Source organism: Nomascus leucogenys, chromosome 20 (genome assembly GCF_006542625.1).
Source record: "Nomascus leucogenys isolate Asia chromosome 20, Asia_NLE_v1, whole genome shotgun sequence".
Lineage (NCBI taxonomy): Eukaryota > Metazoa > Chordata > Mammalia > Primates > Hylobatidae > Nomascus > Nomascus leucogenys.
In genome coordinates, this window is record NC_044400.1 from 1,910,395 (window position 1) to 1,932,969 (window position 22,575).

The 22,575-nt window shown below is 59.5% G+C and overlaps 1 protein-coding gene across 11 annotated transcripts in view; it reads right to left on the reverse strand.

The window, feature by feature from the left end:
• MAD1L1 (mitotic arrest deficient 1 like 1) overlaps nucleotides 1-22,575 on the reverse strand; it is a 408,034-nt gene that overhangs the window by 82,023 nt on the left and 303,436 nt on the right. The window lies entirely within an intron of this gene.

The following is a 22,575-nucleotide window of genomic DNA, read 5'->3' on the forward strand; positions in this document are numbered from 1 at the left end:
GGGTCCTACTGCCCCAGGGCTTTATCTGCCAGCCACCTCTGAGGCCAGGCCATCGTGAGATGACAGGCGGCACCCCCAGGCCCACTGCCCTGACATGGCTCTAAGTGACCATTCAGGGTACAGCCCCGCGCCCCGCCCGCCAGGGTTTACGGCTGCTTGGGGAGGAACCGCTGAGCAGAGCCATCAGGAGGATAACAGCGATTATCATGAATCTCTCACCCGAGAGGCCTTCCAAGTAATTAAACCTCGATTTATCCCCCCGTTAATTATCAGGACTGGCTCCACTTAGATGCACACACAGAGCCGTCCCCTAGGCCGGGTGCTTCCCAGCAGTGCTGTCTGGAGCTGGCGATGGGGAGCCCTCCAGGGCCCTGGGACCGCTCGAGGCAGGGACGGGAGCCCGCTGGACCCTCTCCTGCAGGCCACGGGAGCTGGGCCAGCTGCCAACCTCCCTCCACTATGACGAGGGACTGAATCACAGGACTGGTGTAGGCACCCACATCCAGGCACGGGATGGTCAGCTCCCTGGCTAGGCTGAGAAAGAGGACGTTGAAGTCAACCACGGCCACATGGTTTGAAAGAACAAGGGTTCCTACTCCAGGCAGTGCCCGGGGGAAGGCTGGTCCTGAGTTAGAGATGGGTCTGAAGGCCCCAGGAAGGGTGTGGAGTCCCCCCCAGTCCACTCTGGGGGAGTGCGAGGGAAGGTGCAGTGTGAGTGCCTGCTGGCCAGGTCACAGCGAGTGAGAGAGGGGCTGCTAGGGAGTTTGTGCACAGCGGCCCGAAGAGGCTCTGATGGGCCAGTTTAAGGTGGATGATGCAGTCCGGGTTGCTTCCTGGAGGTGAGCAGGGACAGGAGAGCCAGGTGCAAACGAGAAGCCCTCCAGTCTGCAGAGGAAGATGGAGAACGCGGGAGGGGCCGCGGTTCCAGCTCGGCTCTGCCTCCCCGACCTGTGACCTCGAACCTACCCCTTCACCCCATCTCCCAGGACTTCTGCCTGCAACACGGACACAGGCAGGCAGCAGCCTTCAGAGGCGTTAGGCCAGATCACGCACTGGAGGCCACCACCGAGAGCGCAGGGCCGCTGGGCACCCCTGATGGCATGAGCTCAGTCGAGCAGCACGATCCGAGTGCAAGCTCACTCACTGCCTGGCTATGACAGCTACGAACACGATCCGATCCCCAATCCACACACAAGGACACCCAGGCTCACGGAGATTGGAGATTCGCTGCTTGGCTGTAAGAGCAAGGGTGCTGCCTGCCATGGGTTCTGGAAGGAGCAGCAGTGCAGGGCCCATGTTAGCAGCATCCGGATGTCAGGGGCTGGGAGGAGATGGGGCCTGTACCACCACAGGCCTGTCAGCAGAGGGGCCCTGGCACCCGTCCACCTGTGGGATGGCAGCACTGGCACTGATTCGGCCCTTGCCCCGACCTGGCCTCCTCCCTCCGTCGCTGGCAAAGACAGCCCTGGGGGACACTGTTATTCCACAGGCCAGCCCCTCCAGGAGGACGAGGCCTGGGGCCCTTGATGAATCGAGCAATGAGGCTGTGAAATCTGAAGGTTAATTGGCAGTTCTGACCCCAATACTCTTCCCTGCATCCCTCGGCTGATCCTCCCGAAGACGGGGCTGTTGGTAGCAGGAATTGCCACATGCGGAAGGAAGAACGCAGAGACTGCATTTCAGAGGCCATATTTCACCCTAACATGGCCCGTGCTGCCTTTGATAGATCTCAGGCGTCCAAAGGGGAAGAATTAGATTTTGGTAATAAATGCAGCCTGACTTTGGAGGAGGAAACAGCCCTGTTTTCCGATAGACCTCAAAGCCGCCTGTGCCGCTCACAGACGTCTGGAAGTTCTGGGGCTCCGGGCTGCATTGCCCACCCATGGCAGGTTGGCATGAGGCCCCAAGGTGAGGAAGGCGGTGTGTGGGGCCCCCCTCAGAGGCAAGACCACCACCCATGCGGCTGGGAGCAGCAGGGGCCACCGCACTCACTCCTGGGGCCACTCTCTCGCCCTCTGACAACCAAACCCAGGGCCCTGGAGGGGAAGGGTCCGTCCTCCATGCCACACAGCCCCTCGGAGGCGAGGGGGCCCTGACCCCGGTCTCCTGTCCAGGTAGGGAGGGGTCCATCCTCCAGACAACGCTGCCTCGACGGAGTCCCTTCAGCTTGGGGCAGATCAAGCCAGCGTTCTGACCCCCCTTTATCTCTGTAGTTCAGTGGCTTACATCAACGTGAATGAATAATTCACACGATGGTTTGGATTAAATAAATAAAAGATGGGTTTTCCGCCTTGGAGATGTCATCTCTTTCTTGTCGGTTGCTCTCACGTGGTCTCCTCCCAAGTGAGCCAGGAGCCCGGGGTTCCTCTGGACTGGGTTCTGTGGGCCTGGATCCTGGGCAGGCTCCCCCCAGAGACCCCAGAAGCCAGTGGCAGAGACCCCAGGGTGAGAGGCGACAGCCCTGTGCCCGACCCCGTCCTGTGGGACCACACAGGCACTGCCCAGGCTGTTCTCAGGCCCGACCTGCAACAGCAGTGCATGGGCTGAGGCGAGGCAGTGATGCGGCCTTCAGCGCTCCAGGCCCCCGTCCCCCGCCCAGCCCGGCCTGCTGTGTGCCCAAGGCCTGCTGTGCCACGGGTGCCCAGGGATGGAGTCCAGCTCTGCAGCCCTGCTCTCTGGGGTAGCCCCGGCAAGGCTTTTAGGCCCTCCCCGCTGGCCTCCAGTGCTACCCCAGGCTTAGAGCCAAACTGTAAGGAGGCCTTGAGCCCAGCCCACCCACAGCCCTGGCTCCTGCCTTCCCTGCCCGGGGATGTTGAACTCTGGCCACACTGACCAGGAGCACCTGCCTAGGAGGCAGCAACTCCCCTCTGCCTAGACGCCGGCCCCGCTCAGGCCCCTCCTCCACACCCCTGGGAACCCTGCTCTGGGCAGAAGCGGCCCTCTCAGAGGTACCTGCTACCACCTTGCAGGGACGCAGGGGTACAGGCCTGGTGCTGATGGGCTCTCAAGGCCTCGGCGAGGGGCAAGAGAGGAAGGAGAACAGCAGGTGATCAAGTGGGAGTCAGAGAGGATACGGCGGCAGCTGCCCAGGGCCCAGCCCAGTGGGGTGTCCCAGGGCACTGAAGGCATCCACAACACTGGTGCCTGAACAGCCACCCCCTCACCACCTTAGCCCCACACCTGCCTCCTCCTGGAATCACAGGAAGCAGCTGTGAAGAGGCCAGAATAAAAATAAATTGGGCTCCATTACGTAAAGGCTAACTAGCGGGAAAGAGAGGCTTTACAGCACTGAGGGCCGGGATGTCAGGATAAAGGAGCATTTACAGCACTTATCTCAAGAGGCCCAGTTCACAGCCTGAAACGCAAAAAAATGCTTCTACCTTGGCAGGGCAGGGAGAGCCAGCACACAGCTGTGATCCACGGGGACAGGGACAGAGATGCCAGGGCCCAGGCCTTTCAGAAGGAGGGAAAAGGAAAACGCGGTACTTTTCTCTACATCCTCTTTACTCCTTCGAGTGTTATGGGGCACATGCAGATGAAAGCAAGCAGAGAACCTTTTAAAGGTACCAATGGATCTTAGGCAGCCCCAGGGCACTGCCTGTCCACTTCTGCCCTTCCCTGGGGCCTGAGCTATACTCATGCGGAACCAGGCCAGGTGGGCTACGTGAGCCTCAGGGTGAGGGGAACCCTGTCTCAGGCTCCAGCCTTGCTGTGAGACCCGCAGTGGGAAGAGGACCCAGCACCACCCCCACTGTTCCAGGCAGCGAGGACGCAGTGGCCTATAGAAGACGCTCTTGCAGAATTCATGATTGATCAAGCACTGTGCCAGGCAGGGAGGATGCAGTGGCCTATAGAAGACGCTCTTGCGGAATTCATGATTAATCAAGCACTGTTCCAGGCAGTGAGGACACAGTGGCCTATAGAAGATGCTCTTGCGGAATTCATGATTAATGAAGCACTGTTCCAGGTGCTTGGAACAGCTCTGTGGGCCTGGGCTCTGTGACCTCCCTCTGGGACCTCTCCCGTGAGTGAGGCCGGCCTGACCCCCATCTGTGTCCTAGGATGATTTTAAGAGGAGCCTGGGGCTGGGCACGGTGGCTCACACCTGTAATCCCAGCACTTTGGGAGGCCAAAGCAGGCGGATTATCTGAGGTCAGGAGTTCGAGACCATCCTGGCCAACATGGTGAAACCCTGTCTCTACTAAAAATAAAAAAATTAGCCGGGCGTGGTGGCACACACCTGCAATCCCAGCTACTCGGGAGGCTGAGGCAGGAGAATCGCTTGAGCCCGGTAGGCGGAGGCTGCAGTGAGCCGAGATTGTGCCACTGCACTCCAGGCTGGGCGACACAGCAAGACCCCATCTCAAAAAAAAAAAAAAAAAGAGCCCGGGCCTAGCTGTTTGGTACCAAGCACCCACACTAGGGCACTAGGCAGCTCTGCCCTGAGGAGACCAGCCCCTACACAGCTGAGGCAGCTGGCCCATGTGGGAAGACCCCACAGGAGGAAGAGACGCCAGCCCTGGTGCTTCCACAGGGTCCCCGAACCCCAAGCAACCTCTTCCCAGGCTGGCCTCGGTTGTCTGTGCCAACACCTCTCCTGCTACCCCGGCCAGGATAGCCGCGGCCATGCAGACAGACCTCCATGCTTCCACAGCAAGACTTGGGCTGAGGCAGGGCTCTCTCCTGGGGTATTCATGCCCTGCTGGGTGCCCTGGCCTGGCTGTCACTGCAGCTGCATCTGGCCCTGGCCTGACCTAATCCCAGCCCCGCCCCGGTCCCAGCCCCGCCCCAGGGCCCTGAGCCACCCTCCCTTTCCAGCTGCCTCTCCTGCACCCTGCTTCTCCATCGCTCCAGCCTCTGGCTCTTGTTCTCCGCACGCTCTTTTCCTGCAGGGCACGGATTGTGGCACCCACGGAGCTGTTTCAGACACCTGGGCCTCACGCTGTTTCCCTGTGGCGCACTCTGAGCTCAGGTGGGCTGGGCCAGGCCTATGTGTCACTGTCACACCTGCCCTGCACCCGAGAACCCGGAACATGGAAGTGTGCGACAGGTGCGTGCTGAACACGCAGGTGGGTGAAGCCATCACCTGCTATAGCCCTGAGCTCCTGCCCCTGCGCAAGCTTCACAGTCGGCTTAACCACAAGCAAGCACACACATAGCGGACGGGACACACACACCTACTGCTGAACGTCCGTTTATCCCCGAACACGTGTGCGTCCGTCCCTGAACATACAGCCTTGCCATGGCCTCCGAGGAAAAGCCCTTAAAATCAAGGCAGGCCAAAGAGAGGCCGTGCCACTGCCCCGCCCCCAAGCCCCCACTCCCATCCCTGCTGTGGCTAACAGGGTCACTGTGAGACCCGGGGGCCTCCAGGGGCTTCAGCCTGTGAGGGGACGGTGAGGGCACCCATGGCCTCAGAGCAGCTCCCAGCTGCTCAGCCCTTGCCACGCCTCCATCCCCACTATCTCCCCACTGCCACCACCTTGCCCCTATCCCATGGTCCCCCAGCTCCTGCCCCTGACCTGGATCGGTGCCCCAGTGAGGAGCTGGCCTGGGTCTGGACCCTGCACAGCTGCCACCGAGGACCCCAAGCCCCAGACCCTGCAGCAACTCTCGGTTTAGGGACTGGAGGCAGCTTCGGAAATTTTCCTTCAGGGACTCACGGCAGAGCCATTTTTCTTTCTAAATAATGAATAAAATACAGTTAACCAACGTTGGGATTTTCAGGCTTTAAAAAACCCACAAAAAGGGACTAATATTTCATCATTAAACAAGGCAGCCCCTGAGGCCCAGGCCAAGCCAGGAGGATAATTCTACTCAGTGTAGGCCTGGCCCCACCGATGACAGTGCCACAGGGCCAGGAGGAAGGCAGTGATTCTGGGCTCTACACACTGCCTGCGCATTCATGGACAAGTCACCTCCCCTCTCTAAGCCCCCTTTCCTCCCTGGGTGTGGCGGGAGTGGGGGTAACATCACCTGCCCCCGGGTCAGTAAGACAGTGGAGGCGAACACCCTCTCGGCAATAACATGTTCCTCTTAACAAAACACATCCCTGTGTCGTCAACAAACACTTGGCTGTCTACGGACGTCACAGGCGCTCGGCGCGGGATCTGAGCAGCAGGCCTGAGTCCAGGTGTGGAGTGAGGGGGCAGTGTGGTCTGGGCTGCAAGAACACCCAGATCACCTGAGCGTGGTCCGGACTGACTCCGGAGAGACAGGGCGACCGCCCCGGCCCCCGCAGAGTGTGGCCCCCTCAAGAGGCGGCAGCCCGTGGCCCCAGAGCTCACGAGTGAGTCCGGCCAGGGCCACCCTGCAAGGGTGAATGAAGGCTCTTGGCGGACATGGGTGGCCAGACAGTACGTTTGCCCACACACGGTCCCAACAGTGTAGCACAGCCTGGGCACAGCACCTTTCCCAGCTCAAAGGTTGGGATTCCAGCATGACAGGGCCAGCAAGTCTGTCCAGGCTGCTGCAGCTGGAACTGGGGACCACCTGGCTCAGGGCTGCAGCTGCCCCCCAACTCTCACGATCACACCCTTCAGCAGGTCCCTGAAGACGTGAGACAGGGAACATCGTCTGGAACCCTGCATGGCTGAAGGCATCTCTACCTTCAGGGCTGGTGGGTAATTTGGCCAGATGCAGAATTCCAGGCTGTATATACCCTGCCTTCAGTTGTTTTTTTTTGTTGTTTTTTGAGACAGGGTCTCACTCTGTCACCCAGGCTGGAGTGGAGTGGCACGATCGTAGCTCACTGCAGCCTTGAACTCCTGGGCTCAAGCCATCCTCCCACCTCAGCTTCCCAAGTAGCTGGGACCACAGGGGCACACCATCACACTGGGCTAATATACAGCTGGGACCACAGGGGCACACCACCACACTGGGCTACTATATATGTTTTTAGGGTCTTTCTATGATGCCCAGGCTGTTGTTGACCTGCGGGCCTCACGTGTTCCTCCAGCCTTGGCCTCCCACAGTGTTAGGATGACAGGTATGAGCCCCACAACCGGCCTCTCCTTCAGTGCTGAAGGCATCGCCCTCCGGTCTCAAGTGCTCAGCGCTGCTGTGGAGAAGCTTGAATCCGTTCTGACTTCTGGTCTTCTACAAGTGACTGGTTCTCACTCCCCGGAAGTGGCAGAGCCATGTCTCTGTTCTCAACATCATGAAACTCCCCCAGCACGCATTTCTCTCGTGACCCCCCCACACAGCCCGGCTCCCCCAAGTGTCTATTTCCCATCTCTCATTAGACGTCTCTCTGGCGGCGGCTGGGCGCTTGGCATGAGCAGCAGCCCTAGGGGGTCCTGCTGGACTGTTTCTGGGAGGCTGCCAGCACCAGCATCTCCAGATCTTCCCTCTGGGACAGGTCTGATGGGTCAGAGATGACTCTCAGGTGCTCAGTGCCAGTGAGAACACAGGGCAGGAGGGAACATGCTCGGACTCGGAGTGGCAGGACCAGCCTGTGAAGGAGCCTGACACCGGGGTGGTTTATTAGTAGGTGACGCAGGGGCCTCCACATCAGGCCCAGGCCTGACCTCGATGAGAGATGACCAAGGATCCCCTGCACGCTGTGGACACAAGAAGCCAGTTGAGGCCCAGGGCTGGGCGAGCCGCCCAAGTGTCCCTGCAGAGAGTACTCTGGGCCCTGGCAGGCGCTGGCAGCCCCGGTCCTGCCCAGGCCCAATGGCGAGCCATGCTTCCTGGGACTGAATTATTCATGTCTTGCAAACTTCTAAACTATTTCAGTTTTACATTTTTAAATATTTAATAATTAGGCATCAAATATTGATGCAATTTTATTAGCAGTCATGGGCACAGGGCATTGCAGTGGTTATGGCTGTGGGATTTGTATCCGGGTCCTGGCTGGCTCTGCAAGAGACTGTAGGAGGTGGGGACGCACCTATAGGCTGGCTGGGGCCTCCCAGGATGTCACACCGTTGAGAACCGTACCCCAGCATGGCCCATAGGACCCCACTTGCCTCATCTCAGGGGCTGCCTGCCTGACCCATATCCAAACTCCCGGAGACCAGCCTGAGGGGCTGGCAGGCATCATGGTCCCCAGGAACTGGCTTTGGCAACAGGAGGATGGGACGCAACCACCTGCCAGCCAGGGCCTGCTGCTGTCCCAGGAAGATGGTCACTTTAACTCTGCTGGTGCCAGAGGGCCCTTGAGACGTGGCCTCCATCACAAGCCATGAGTTCCCCTGCTGGGCAGAAACTGCACACTCTGCACCAGCGAGGAGACACTCGCCCTGGAATTACACACGGAGGAGCCGCTCCCGGGCCCACCGCCTGGCAGGCGCTGCCTGGGTGAGCTCTGTGCAGCTTTCAAACAGGGCACCTCTGTGTGATTAACGACTCACTCCGGCAAGCAGCTTGTCATCTTGCACACAAATGACGTGAAAAGACACCAGCAATTACAGCCAGCAGATTATGGGGTGGGAGAGTCCCGGGGTGACAGGCGGGCGCGGATATCGTATTTGGAGAAGACTCCTCCCCCACCACTGAGAACAGAGCAACTGAGCCCCAAGGGACAGCCCCACCCCGACACCAGGATCCACAGCCCCCATGGGGTCCTTCGGCAGCAGAGGCCCAACAGAACCTTGGTGGAAGGAGGGACATTGGCCCCCGTGTCAGTGATCCTCCGGACACCCTGCATATGTGGGGATACCTGCTGGATGGACATGGAGATGCCTGCAGGAGGCCAGGATCCAGCTCCACAATCTCTGGCCAGCAACAGATGAGCGACCCTGGCACCAGGACTTCAGGGAGGGCTGGTCGCTGCAGCCGTCCGACGCGTCAGCACAGGGCCACCTCTGCGACGCCAGCACCATTGGGGACCCCTCAAACACCCACTGCGGGGCCAAAGCTGGAGCCCATGCTGGGCACCGCCCTGGGGGTTGAGCAGCTGTCTCCATTAGTCATTCAGGCTTCAGTTCAGAAACGCCTGCCCGGGCCACTCCCACATTTGCTTTCTCCCTAGAGCTCACGAGCATCTGAGTTCGCGTGTTTGCCTGTGTCCTGGCCTCTCTTCCACCTGGAACACGTTCCTCGGGTGAGAGCCTGCTCAGGCTTTGAGTAGGTGCCTGTCCGGGGCAGGAACACACAGCCTCCGTGCACCCACCCCGGCCAGGCCCCGCCCTGGGGACCATGGCTATGTCTGTCCCCACCTTCCGGATGGGGAAACCGACGATGAGAAAGCAGGGAGAGGGCTCCCTGTGACGCCAGTCAGGCAGGATGTGGGCTCCAGCCTGGGGATGTGGGGCCACAGTGTCTCTCTCCTGACCCCCAACCCTGCACCCATCCCCTGACTGTACGCCCTGGCGGGGCCTGATCTGGGCACATCAGTCCTACACGTAGCCTCAGCTACCTGTGCCCACAGCCCTGATAAGCCATGAGGTCTCATAACTGCAGGCGTGCCTCATGTGCTAAGTGCCACTCCCACAGTTCCCGCTCCTGCGCGGCCGCCTCTCCACCCCTTGAGCCAGACAACTTGGGTCGCCTTCGGCCTTCCTGGACTCAGCACTCAACACCCGCTGGCCACCAGGCTTCAACGCTCTGTCCTCACCAACCCTCCCTGGCACCACCTCTGTTTGGGGTCTTTCTTTACTAGAGTCCAAATTCTACTTCCTGTCACCCTCCTCTCCCTTCCCCTCAGGCCTCAGGGGTCTTTCTTTTGACGCAGAGCCCAGCTTCGGAAGGGGAGCACTGCCACCCGGCGCAGTCACTTGCGGAGTCAGAGCCCAGCTTCGGAAGGGAAGCGCCATTGCCCGGCACGGTCACTCGTGTGCACCCCAGGTGTTCTGCCCTCTGCCGCTACAAGTCCACAGTCCTCCCGGACACCCCAGGCACACTCAGAACGCATGGTGCTCATTTCTGCTGCCACAATATGGCGGGCACGTTTGCCTTCTGCCAGGGGATGATGTTCACCAGTGAACTTCTGCAAGGCCAGGCTCCGGCGTCACCTCCAGAGGCAGCCCCTCTTGGGCATCCCAACCCGCTCCAGTCCGGCGTCACCTCCAGATGAGGCCCCTCTTGGGCATCCCAACCCTCTCCAGTCCGGCGTCACCTCCAGATGAGGCCCCTCTTGGGCATCCTGACCCTTTCCAGTCCGGCGTCACCTCCAGTGGGCATCCCGACCCTCTCCAGTCCGGCGTCACCTCCAGATGAGGCCCCTCTTGGGCATCCGACCCTCTCCAGTCCGGCGTCACCTCCAGTGGGCATCCTGACCCTCTCCAGTCCGGCGTCACCTCCAGTGGGCATCCTGACCCTCTCCAGTCCGGCGTCACCTCCAGATGAGGCCCCTCTTGGGCATCCCGACCCTCTCCAGTCCGGCGTCACCTCCAGATGAGGCCCCTCTTGGGCATCCTGTCCCTCTCCCCTGGACTGGGTCTGCACCTCTGGTGCACACACACACCTTTCCAGCTGCGGCCACATGCGCAGGGCCACCTCCCTCACTGTGTGAGCTGCCTGAAGGCAGGGGCTGGGCCTCAGCTGTCCAACCCGGCCCTCCATGCAGCTGCAGGGCAGAAGTAGTGGGAGTGGGCTGGGTTCCACATCCCCTTAGACACTTGTCGGTGGTCTGGGGGTTGACGGGAGCCACGGCCAAACCCGGAAGTCTGCGAGAGCACAGACAGCTGTCGGGATAGTTTCCTTCTGACCCAAAATCCTAAAGAGGGGGAAACTGGGGTAGCAGGGGTCCAGATGGCGGCAGGGGCCCTGCGTACGGGTACAGACCCCAGAACCAGCCAGCTCTGCGTGTGTTAGCAGTGGAAACCACACGCCCAGCCCTGTCGACTGGATGAAGGATGGCCATCTGAGAGATGGACAGCAAATGGGGGCATGTCTGGCTCAAAAGGAAAACTTAACCTATCCTTTTGGGGAACATGAGCTGAGAAACTCTGGTAAAAGGAAGCAGTTGGGGTCAGAGGTGACTCCTCCTGTTTGTGTGAGGTGAGGCAGGCGGCAGGTGTGGGCACCAGGAGAAATGAGAATGGGTGGCCACTGCAGAGGCCGCAGGCCCCGCGCGGAGAGGCCAGCCCATGGAGAGCAAGGGGCGCCCATCCTCTCGCGGCTCCTCCTGGCACAGGCAGGGCTGCGGTCCCCGCAGCCGGTGCATCAGAGCCACCGGGACCCTGTGCTCCCCGTCCCTGCACCAGTGGGAGAACGGTCTTCAGAGCATTTCCCTCTCATCCCACTGGCTCCAGGCAGACCCAGCCTCACAGGCTCACAGCCAGGGCCCCTGTGTAGGCAGAGAGCCCATCGCGCACGCACCTCCCAGAGCCAGAAACACTCCAGAGGGAGCAGTGCACCACAGCGATATCACAGCCAAGCCAAGATGTGACCACAGACCACAGCCGCCTCATCTGTTTCCAGAAGCTTCCTTCCAGAAACATGCCCAGCAGCTGCTCCGTGAAGAGAGGCCTGGGGTGGCGGCGGCGAGGTCCTGGGAGACGTGGGGGCGGGGCTGCGCGGGCTCCGGCCACTTTGCATGCCACGTGCATTATTAATTTCCCACAGAAGCTTGCAGAGCCTCAGCTCCCCGGCAGGCGAGCCCCCTTTGAGAAGAGGGAAGCCTTTCCAGAGCTCATCTTTTATTGACCGGGTCATTTTCGAGTCAATCTGTCTGCTTCCGGCAAGATGAGAGTTTTAAATCTGTCTTTTCCCCTTTTTGAGACGTGGCAGTCTATGAAAACCTGCTAATGTAGGCAGCGAGGCCTCGGATTCCAGATGTAATGAGCTCTTCATATAAGCAGGAGACTTGGGAAGAGGACATGGAACTGCTCCAGTAACTGCAGCAACCAGAGAGAGGACTCGGGGAGGAGAGGGGCGAGGAGCAGGGTTCCGGGTGGGGTGGGTGCAGGGAGGACCCGAGTGCTGAGGAGCACTCCACCTGGAGGAGGGGCCTGGGGTGGCGTGGGGTGGGGGACCCATCAGGGCAGACGGGCTGTGCGTGAGGAGGAATCCGCGGGTGCACGCCTGGCCTGGAGAAGGGAACGAAGGGAGTGGGAACCGTCGGGGGAGGCTCTCTGAGGCCAAAGGCCTTACCTTCTAGGAGCTGTAGCGGCAGCCAGGCCCCTTGCTCCCCCAGGTCCTGGAGATGGCCCTGGCATCCTGGGGGTTGGTGTGCAGTCAGCAACCCGGGACCTCGCAGGGCGCTCTGGCTCTAGGGGTGGCGGGGAGGGGGAGCCCTTGGCTGACACCATGAGGGTTTCATGATTTACAGCTGCTATGTGGGGAGGGAGAGCAGCCCCCAGTGGCCTCTCCCCCAGGACAAAGCTGAGGCTGAGAGGGAAGCAGCTGGTCGAGGACACAGTGGAGCTGCTGGGGCTGCAATGCAGGCCATCCAGATTCTGTGGGGAGTGGAGGGGAGGCTCCCTGGCTGCCTCCACCATACAGACTTCACCCCTATGGGAAGAATTCTGCAGGAAACGCCACAGACTCAGTCACACCTCCTCACAGTTCCTCCTGGGCCCTGCTTGGAGCTCTGGGTGGCCACGCTGGAGGGGGAACACGCCACATCCTGCTGGACGCCACACGGCGGGAGGAGAGGGGAGACGTGCTCCCAGGGTAGCGTGGGCAGGTCTCCCCCACAGCACGCCTGCCCACCTCTCCTGCAAGCCCAGGCACCGCATCCAGGGCCCAGGCCCAACCCCACAATAGGGGATATACTCTCCACTCTGCCACACGGCCTCACTGGCTCTTCCCAGCCCCTGCCTGGCCAGTGGTGGCCTGGAGGCCTCAGGACCTGGGAGTCGGAAGGAGGAGATGGCGCTGTGATGGGCGGCAGGAGACCAGACACGCATCAGGAAGCGGTGGCTATGCCTGGGCCCAGGACCGCACATGGAAAGGGACTCTGCAGATGTGTCCAGGGCAGGGATGGTGAGATGGCAGACGTTCCTGCATTATCCTGGTGGCCCGCTACAATCACGTGGGTCTTCACACGTCAGAAAGGGAGGCAGGAAAGTCGGCTAGAGATCCGAAGATGTGCGCTCCGGCTCTGAGGATGGAGGAAAGGCCATGTGCCAAGGCACGTGGGTGCCTCTGGGAGCCAGAAAAGGACAGATGTGGATTCTCCCCAGAGCCTCCGAAACGAACCGGCCCTGATGACCCCTGGCCTTTAGCCCAGGGAAACGTGTGACTTCCAGAACCTAAGATCACATCGTGTTGAGTTGTTGGTTTTTTTGAGACAAGGTCTCGCTATGTTGCCCAGGGTAGAGAACAGTGGTGCGACCACAGCTCACTGTAGCCTTGACCTCCCAGGCTCAAGCCATTGTCCTGCTTCAGCCTCCAGAGTAGCTGGGATTACAGGCAGGCACTACCACACCTGGCTAATATTTTTTTCTCATTTTTTTTTTTTTTTTAGAAATGGGGTCTCACTATGCTGCCCAGTTTGGTCTCAAACTGAGCCTCAGGCAATCCCCTGCACCTGGGCCTCCCAAAGCGTTGGGATGACAGGCGTTAGTGCTGCACCAGCCCTGCTGTGTTGAGTAACTCAGTCAGTGCTGGTTTGTCATGGCAGCAACAGAAGCCTCACATAGTGGCATCTAAGGTTAGTGTGGGCCTCCGATTTTCCAGAGCTGAGCCCTCCCTGCTGGGCCACAGAGCAGCAGGAACTGGGGTCTCACTGGGAGCAACCCTGGTGCCAGGGTCCTCAGAAACACTGCTCAGCTATTCACTCACTCAGCAGGTACGTGTGGAGAGGTGCGGGGTGTCTGGCATCACCCCAGGCCCTGAGGACACAGTATGTACGGAGAGATCAACCCCCTGCCCTAATGGATGTTGCTTTTCAACTAGAGAGACAGATAAAAAATAAACTAAGTGTAACAGTAGCACCTCGGGGCAGAAGTGCTACAGAGAACCGCAGCAGGGAAGGACGGGGAGCTGGGAGGGGGACAGCTGCGGTCTGAAAAGGCGTCCTGGCAGCACCTCGCTGGGAAGGAGACCTGGGGCAGACTTAGGAGAAAAGCCACGTGCTTCCCGGGACAGAAAGCTGCAGGGCCAGGGAACGGCACAGGCAGAGGTGCTGAGGACGGTCAGGGGCAGCAAGAAAGGCCACAGCAGGCCGACGCGGGACGTACATGGAGCGGTCTTCCACGGCGGGCTGGAGGATGCATGCTGCCTGCCTCCAAGTCTCACAGTCAGGGAAGGACTGATGGTCAGCTGCGTGGGACTGCTGCGGGGACAAGCAAATGCGTCGCCGGCACAGAAGACAACCAGGATGAAATGTTGTGCGTTGGGTGCTTTTCAAAAAACAAGTGACAGCACCTCCACGGGGAAAGAAAAGTCTTTTCAGCCAGCGGGGCCAGACGACCCCATGTCCACACGGAGACGGTGAGATGTGGACCTCTCCTCACGTCACGCACAGAACCAGCGGAATAAGGGGCTTAGTCTAAGGGTGACTGCAACACCGGGGTCAGCAGGGAATTCTCAGGACAAAGCACTGCACCATCACTACCACAGGAAAAAGTGATACATTACACATCATCAAGATTTAAAACTGCTTATCAAAAGAAAGCATTGAGAAAATGACGAGAAAACAATCCAGTCAAAAATGGGCAGGGATTTCAGTAGGTATTCTGCGGAAGATGACCTAGGAGGGGCTAACAAGCCACGTCAGTGCCCATCATCCTCACCTGTGCGGAAGTGCAGGCATCCCCACACACTCCGCACCCACCAGTGGGGCTGTGGTCAGAAAGTCAGACGCTGCCAACGCCGGGAGGGTGTGGGGCCCCAGGAGCCTCACGTGGGACATGCAAAGGGGTGAAGCCGCCTTGGACACTGTAAGGCAGCTCCTCTCAGAACCTGGCAGCTCCTCTCCTCCCTAGAACCTGGAAATTCCCCTCCCGCCCGGGGGAATGAAAACCATATCCACACAGAGACTTGTACCCAAACATCCACAATGTCCATAGCATGATTCACGACAGCCAAAACGTGGAACCACCCAGACGCCCTCAGCTGAGGAACGGATGAGTGAAATGTCCGTCTGTGCAAGGCAGCAGGCTGGGCAGTACAGAGAGAGGAGCACGACACACGTCATGGCACAAGGCGGGGACAGCATGCTGGGCGGTATAGAGAGAGGAGCAAGACACACACCACGGCACGAGGCGGGTGGGGGAGGCCGGGACACATGCCCGGCAGAGAGTGAGCCCTCAAGGAAGGGACTCGACTTAGACAGCCCCTCGGACTACGCATACCCTCCGGGCCCTGCGGGGGAGTCAGCAGCTGCCCAGGCCAGGCCCGGGGGATGGTCACTGGCAGGGAGATGAGTTCACGTCCTGCCCTGTGCTGTGGGTGTCTTGTCGCCTCCCTGCAGCTCCCCTCCCTCACGCGTAGAAAGGACAGTAGTCCTGATCCCACGGTGGGGGCCAGGCTGGGCTCCCGGGAACTCCACTGCATGAACAGCCTGGGCACCCCCATTCACCTACCAGGCACGACCCTGGCGCATCTCCTGAGCCAGCGAGAACCAAGGCCAGGGCACCCCCACTCACCTACCAGGCACGACCCTGGCACATTTCCTGTGCCATCGAGAACCGAGGCTGGGGCTGGCAGAGGACACGGCTTCTCCAGTGTCCTCCAGTCATCACAGCATCTTGTGACAGGAACATCCTCCACTCCCCAATGCAGATTTCCTCCTGCTTTTCCAGGACAAGGATGCCCACAGCCCGAGGTTGGTTCCCCTCCCTGGACCAGGCACCCAGTTCCCTCCATCCACGTGCCCCTAGGGCTGGGCGTCCAGGCGATGCTCAGAACACACACGGACAGAACAGCGTGGGCTTGGCGCTGGGGTCCAGCGAGGGAGCCGCGGCATGGAACCACCCGCCCTGCACCGCCAGCACATGGGCCTCCCGCTCAGCTGCCCACCTGGCATGCAGACCACCCAGCCCTGCACACATGGGCTGTGCTCACAGGAGCCTCATGACAGCCTGGGGCAGGAGGGGCCACACCCCCGACCAAAGATAAGGACACAGGAGCCGAGACAGGGCTGGGTGCCCACCCCGGGTGAAGGGCGCACCTCCCCTCCAGACAGCCAGAGATCCCAGCGGCGCCGCCCCTCTCCGCCCTCAGCACCGCCCAGCCAGGGCTCAGAGGAAGCGCCTGTTGGATGTGTCAGGCACTGAAGAGCTCCCACTTCAATCAGGTTTAAATGCAACTGTGAAGAAATCCCTAATTGGGTACTTGGCTTGAGTTACCAGCAAAGTTTACAGACATGCCAAAAAGAAAGAGGAGAGGAGAAGGGTGTCGCGGTGACGGAGCTGCTTGCTACGGCTGGGGACCGTAGCAAGAGCAAGAGGGCTCCTCAGCAGTCCCTGTGGCCGGCGCACGCTGCCCGGGTGTGTGGCCGTGCACAGCCAGGACAGGACAGAGAAGGCATCCTGGGCACTTCTGCCAGACACAGCAGGAAGGGTGGGGCCACCTGGCTGTGCCAGGAACACTCTTACCCATCTCCGGTTCCCCAGGACGACAAAGCCCCCAGAGCAGCGGAGAGAAGGGCTGGTGGGGACGGAGGGTGGCCCTGACTCTGTTGCATCAGGCCCCACCCTGCGGTTCAGCCTTCAGCCCACAGCACAGCAGCCTAGATGTGGGGCTGGGGAGAGGCCCAGGCAGTGCTGTACCCCTACAAACTGAATTCTGGGCCCACATATCACACCCCACCTCGCAGACCAGCGCCTCTGCCCAGTCCACAGCCAGCGCCCGGCTCAGCCTGCCCTGGACCGTGCTCCACTCCGCAGCCAGGCCACCTTCCAAATTGAGAGAATGCCTCCACGGCTCTGTGTGACCCTCAGGATAGAGCCCAGAAGCCCCACGGTGGCCCAGTGGGGACTGCCCCAGCCTGGTCTCTGGCCCCGCTGCAGTGAGGCCCACCTGTGTCCCAGCCCTGGGACCCCAGCCCCAGTGCAGTGCCCTCCCCACACCTCTGCTGACTTCTCACTGGTGCTGCAGAACCTGGTTCCGGGAGCGTCTGTCTGAATCCTCCCTTGGCTCCATCTTGGGGCCCCCAAAGCATGTTTCCAACACACAACCGCAGTCACGCCACTGGGGACGGTGCTTCAGTCCTCCGCACTGCCCGGGAGCTCCGAGGCCCAGGCTGGGCCCAGGGCATGGGGGGTGCCCAGTCCAGAGAGAATCTGTTTGCAGGCAGCCAGGCGGGTGTGCCCAGCACAGCAGGTGGTACCCTTCCTCTGCCCCGCTCACCTGCAAACCCTGTGATTAAATCCCGTAATTCCTTTACAACTCTAATTACACACCTAATTAATGGTGCTGGCCTTTATTACCCGACACCAAGACCAAAAAACAGCGTGGAGAGAAGGGCCTAGGGCGTGGTAACTGGAGCACCAGCCCGCCTTCAGCAAAGCCACTGTGCTCTGAGGCCACTGTCCCACCTGGACTGCACTTGGGCCCACCTGAGGAGACCACAGCTCCCAGCCCCAGGGTGAGTGGTGCTGTGGCTACTCCTGGCTCCAGCCCCCCTTCCCTCCGCCCCCCTCCCCTCCCTACAGGGCGCCTCTGAGCGCACAGGGTGAGAGCACATGGCAGGGCAGGGGCACTGATCCTTCCAACACCCGTCCTGTCTCTGGGTCACCCCAGGCTCTGGCGGCTCTTGCCAGCAGGGCAGTTCCCTCAGGCCCAGGCTGCCATGATCCGGCCCCTCCCCAGCAAGGACAGGCACCTCCCCCTATCGTTCAGTCTCAGGAGTCTGCAGAGATCGTCCGCCTGTCACGCTCACCCTCGGTGCGGGCACAGACACTCGCAACTGCCCCAGGACCTGGGCTGGTGGTCCCGTTTCTCAGATGGGGAAGCTGAGATGCAGAGAGAAAAGGGTCCACCTAGACCCCCAACTGTTATGGTGTGGAGCAGGACTTCCATCCAGGCCTTCTGACCTCAGGCTCCCAGGCCGTCCAACACGGCTGCCCCGGCCTCAGATGCCCACACGGTGTTTTGGAGCCAGGAACACCTGCGGCCTGCAAGGTCTCCTCTGCCTTCTCTCCCTGACCTGGTGCAGGAGGTCCAGGCGCCTGGCATTGAAGGCAGAACTGTAAAGCCAAGCCTGCAGTCCTCGCTGGGGACCTACCACACAAAGGGAGGACCACACCGGGCAACGGGCTCATTGGGAGCCACTTTTGTTTCTCTACCCACGAGCCTGGCTCAGCTTCTACCAAATGGGCTCCTGCACAGGCCCAGAGGCCAATGGGCTCAGGCCACAGATGCCGTCGTCACCATCACCATCACGCTGAGAACACATCATGGGCCAGCGGTGCCTATACTATCAACACACCCTCCACAATGACCGTGATGGAGTGAGCCACATGTCAGAGCTGAGAGCGCTGCACCCAAGGTCACACGGCTGCTGGTGCAGAGCTGGGACTACGGCCCAAGTCCAGAACAGCTGAAGTGTGTGGCAGCCCCTCCTCCAGCAGCTCAGGAGCAACTTTGCTTTGGAACTGAAATTTAACTTTGATCAATAAAAAGAAACTGCAGATGACTCTGGGGAGGGAGCTGAAGTTGCAAAGTGCCCAGGGGTGGGAGGGCGGAGTCAGCCTTACTCACACCCCTCCTCCAGTCCACCCAACACTTATACAGGGCCAGTGCCAACAGCTCCAGTGACACGGAGGTCCCCAGGAGGGCGCACAGCAGGGCTGAAGCAGCGTTAGGAGGCAGCAGCCCCCAGAGTCAGAAGCCGGGGATGTGTGGGCCTAGCCTCCCTGTCCTTCCCCGGGACATGAGCGCTCCTGGGTCCCTGGCTTGCCCCTAACCCTGCAGCTCTTGGGACTTGCCTGTCATTGCGTGAGCCAACTCCCTGTAACAAGCATCTCCGTGTGCGTGCCTGAGTGTGCATGTGTGTGTGTACACACATTCTACGAGTTCTGTGTTTCGGGAGAACCCTGCCCAGTAAGCTCGCCCGGGGCTGTGTTGTCTGCAGATGGAGCAGCGACACTGTGTGGGAGGAGCAGGGGCAGAGAAAGTCAGGGAGACTGGGCCGCTGCGGCAGCCTCACACTGTGTTGTGGACCCAGGGATTCCTCAGAGGCACCAAGGGAAGTGGTTAAAACAGGAAGACCCGCTGCACACTCTCACCCACGGGAGCTGGGGGAACTCATCGCATGGAGTGGGGGGAGGAGGGTGCAGGTGTGGGGTGGGCGGGGATGAAGGGAGGCTGGTCAGTGGGTACAGACACACAGCCAGATGGAAGGAGTAAGGCCTCACGTTCCACAGCCGAGTGGGGGCGGACTACAGTCAGCCATGTGTGCTGTCAACTTCAAAACAGTGAGAAGAGAGGACAGGAGGTCTTCCCAATACTTAGAAATGACCAGTCCATGAGGTGACGGGTACCCCAAATACCCCTGTGTGGCCACTGCCCATCCTGGGCATGCAAGACAACATCACCCACACCCCATAACGATGCACGAACACTGTGTATCCATTTAAAAACAGACAGCAAAAAACCCTAATCTTCATTGACTGAGTGAAAGATTCACGGGACATCCGGTCCAGACAGAAAAGGGTGCAGACTCACCTTCCCTGCTCCTCCTGCGAAGCTCGGCTCTGAGCCCTGGAGACGACACGACAGGCAACCCAAAGAGAGGGTGGGGAGGTGGGAAGAGGGCGGAGAGGTGGCCTGGAGCCAGCAGCGGGGACTCAGGACCCCCGCCCAGCAGATGGCAGCCCAGGTGGCACACCCCTGTCTGGACTGGAGCCTGCAAAGGGAACCCCGGCACGCTGTGTGTCTGAGACGTGGTCTTGGTGAGGGAGGCGGCCCTGAGGCGCTCTTCCCTGCTCAGACACAGATGCTGGAAAGCCGAAGATTCTTCTACTAGATTAACCTATAACTTCAGTGTAATTTCAGTAAAAAATAAAACCTTGATGCCTTTTTTTTGAACTTGACTGAGTAATTCTTTTTTTTTTTTCTTTTTGGAGACAGGGTCTTGCTCTGTTGCCCAGGCTGGAGTACAATGGTGTGATCTCGGCTTACTGCAACCTCCATCCCCCAGGTTCGAGTGATTCTCCCACCTCAGCATCTATAGTACCTGTAGCTGGGACTACAGACACCCTCCTGCCACGCCCGGCGTTTTGTGTTTTTTTAGCAGAGACAGGGTTTCACCATGTTGGCCAGGCTGGTCTCGAACTCTGGACCTCAGGTGATCCACCCGCCTCAGCCTCAGTGCTGGGATTACAGGCGTGAGCCACCGCGCCTGGCCGTGACAAAGTAATTCTAAAATTAACTTAGAATAATAAACAGGTAAGAAAACCTTTAAGTCAAAAAAAAAAAAAAAAGGATAAATGAAATTTAAAAAAAAAAAGATCTGAACACAGACCCGATGTTGCATAAGTTTTAATAAAGATGAAGGTATAAATCTACGGGGAAGGAAGGATTCTGTGATAAATGGCCCTAGGGCAATTGTTTAGTGATCTGGAAAAAAGATCAATTTAGATCCTGACCTTATACCATACACCAAAATAACTTTCAAGTAGATTAAATCTTTAAATATAAAAATAAGCTCGAAGAGCCCAGAAGAAAATAGAATTATTTATCAAATCACTAAAGTACTTTCTAAGCTTAAAAGCAACGGAATTAACAGATAAGAGAGCAGACGAGGGGTTCGGGTTCTGGGAAAGATGAAGAAACCAATCAGCCCTGTCTCTCCCTGAGGCAGCTCTGACCACGGAGGGAGTGCAGCCAGCAGCCGACTACAGACCTGGAGAGCCACAGGCTGCGGGCGGGCTGAGGTCGGAACCCAGAACCGCTAGCGTCACCAGCCCAGCGGCGAGCGCCCTGCTTCCAGCTGCGAGAGACGTGCAGCTGGACCTGGCGGCGCCACATCTTTACTGCGCTGCATCCCGTGAGCCACAAAGGCAGAGTCTCCATTCACGCACACCTCCCATGCCTCGCCTCAGCAGCTTGCCGTTGTCGGCATGCTGTGGTGTTAGTGATGCCTGAGGATTTCATCTTCAGAAGGGTGAACAGAAACGGCATGTTTTTAATTTCGGTTTCCACATGTGCACTGCTATTGTGTAATATTTACAGAACTACACAGACACACGGACATATTTCTCATAAAGTGAGCTCAGCAAGGTTGCAGGATACAAGAGCCACACACAGAAATCCCTGGTGAACTCACTCGACTCGTTTTTATCTTGTGATTTTCGACACAATCACGCCACCTGTGAAGAGGAAAAGGGTCGGTCCTGCCTTTGCAGTCCGTGTGCCTTCGACCTCCTCACCCTGCTGCCCATCTGGGGCTCTGGGACACGGACCAAGGCGGTGAGAGGGAAGGCCTCTGCCTGACTCGGCGTTTCCCAGTCCCTCACCAGCCAGGTCGCGGTGAGCTGCACGGTTTCTGCAGATGCTCCTCGGCAAGCTTGGGGGTTCTTGGCTTCTCCTGGTTTGCCGAGTTTCCCCATGAACGTGTGTTGGGCCTCGCTGAATGCACTTGTGCATCCGTTGGTTTGGCCACGTAATTTTTCCTTTTGGCTTGCTGACGTGATGGACTGCACCAGCTGATGCTCAACACCAACCCAGCCTTGCACTCTCAGAAAACAGAAAATAGCCCCGCAGTGTTCTTCAGTTTTGCCACTGGTTTTGAAGTTGGGGTAAATGCTTGCTTCACGGAGTGACTCGGGAAGTGCTCCCTCTTGTTTTCTTGGAGAGTTTTGGCAAATTGGTGCTAAGTTTTCTTTAAGTGTTTGGTAGAATTCACCAGAAAACCATCTGGGCCTGGAGATATCCTTTTTTGGAAGCTTTTTGATTGTGGATTCAGTTATTTAATGGTTCTAGGATTAATGAGACGATCTATTCCATACTGTGTGAGTTCTGCAGTCTGTGGTTGAAGCTTGCTAGAGTTTTCTGTCACTGGTTGGGTGTTTGCCCTGGTGCTACCCAGTCTGGACTTGGGGACCCCTAAAACCTGGGAGTGAGCATAAGACGCACACAGCTTGTCAAGAGAAGCCTGAGAGGCAGTGGGGGAAATTCTGTCTGTCTCCATCCTCTTCTACCCTGACACCCGGGCAATCCCGCGCTCTTCCGCCCTGCACCCGGGCAATCCCGCGCTCTTCCCCGCCCCGGCCCCCCCCCCCCCCCGGCATCCCGCGCTCTTCCGCCCTGCACCCGGGCAATCCCGCGCTCTTCCGCCCTGCACCCGGGCAATCCCGCGCTCTTCCGCCCTGGCACCCGGGCAATCCCGCGCTCTTCTGCCCTGGCACCCGGGCAATCCCGCGCTCTTCCGCCCTGCACCCGGGCAATCCCGCGCTCTTCCGCCCTGGCACCCGGGCAATCCCGCGCTCTTCCGCCCTGGCACCCGGGCAATCCCGCGCTCTTCCGCCCTGGCACCCGGGCAATCCCGCGCTCTTCCGCCCTGGCATCCGGGCAATCCCGCGTTCTTCCGCCCTGCACCCGGGCGATCCCAAGCTCTTCCGCCCTGGCACCCGGGAAATCCCGTGCTCTTCTGCCCTGGCACCCGGACAATCCCGCGCTCCTCTGCCCTGGCACCCGGGCAATCCCGCGCTCTTCCGCCCTGGCACCCGGGCAATCCCGCGCTCTTCCGCCCTGGCACCCGGGCAATCCCGCGCTCTTCCGCCCTGGCAC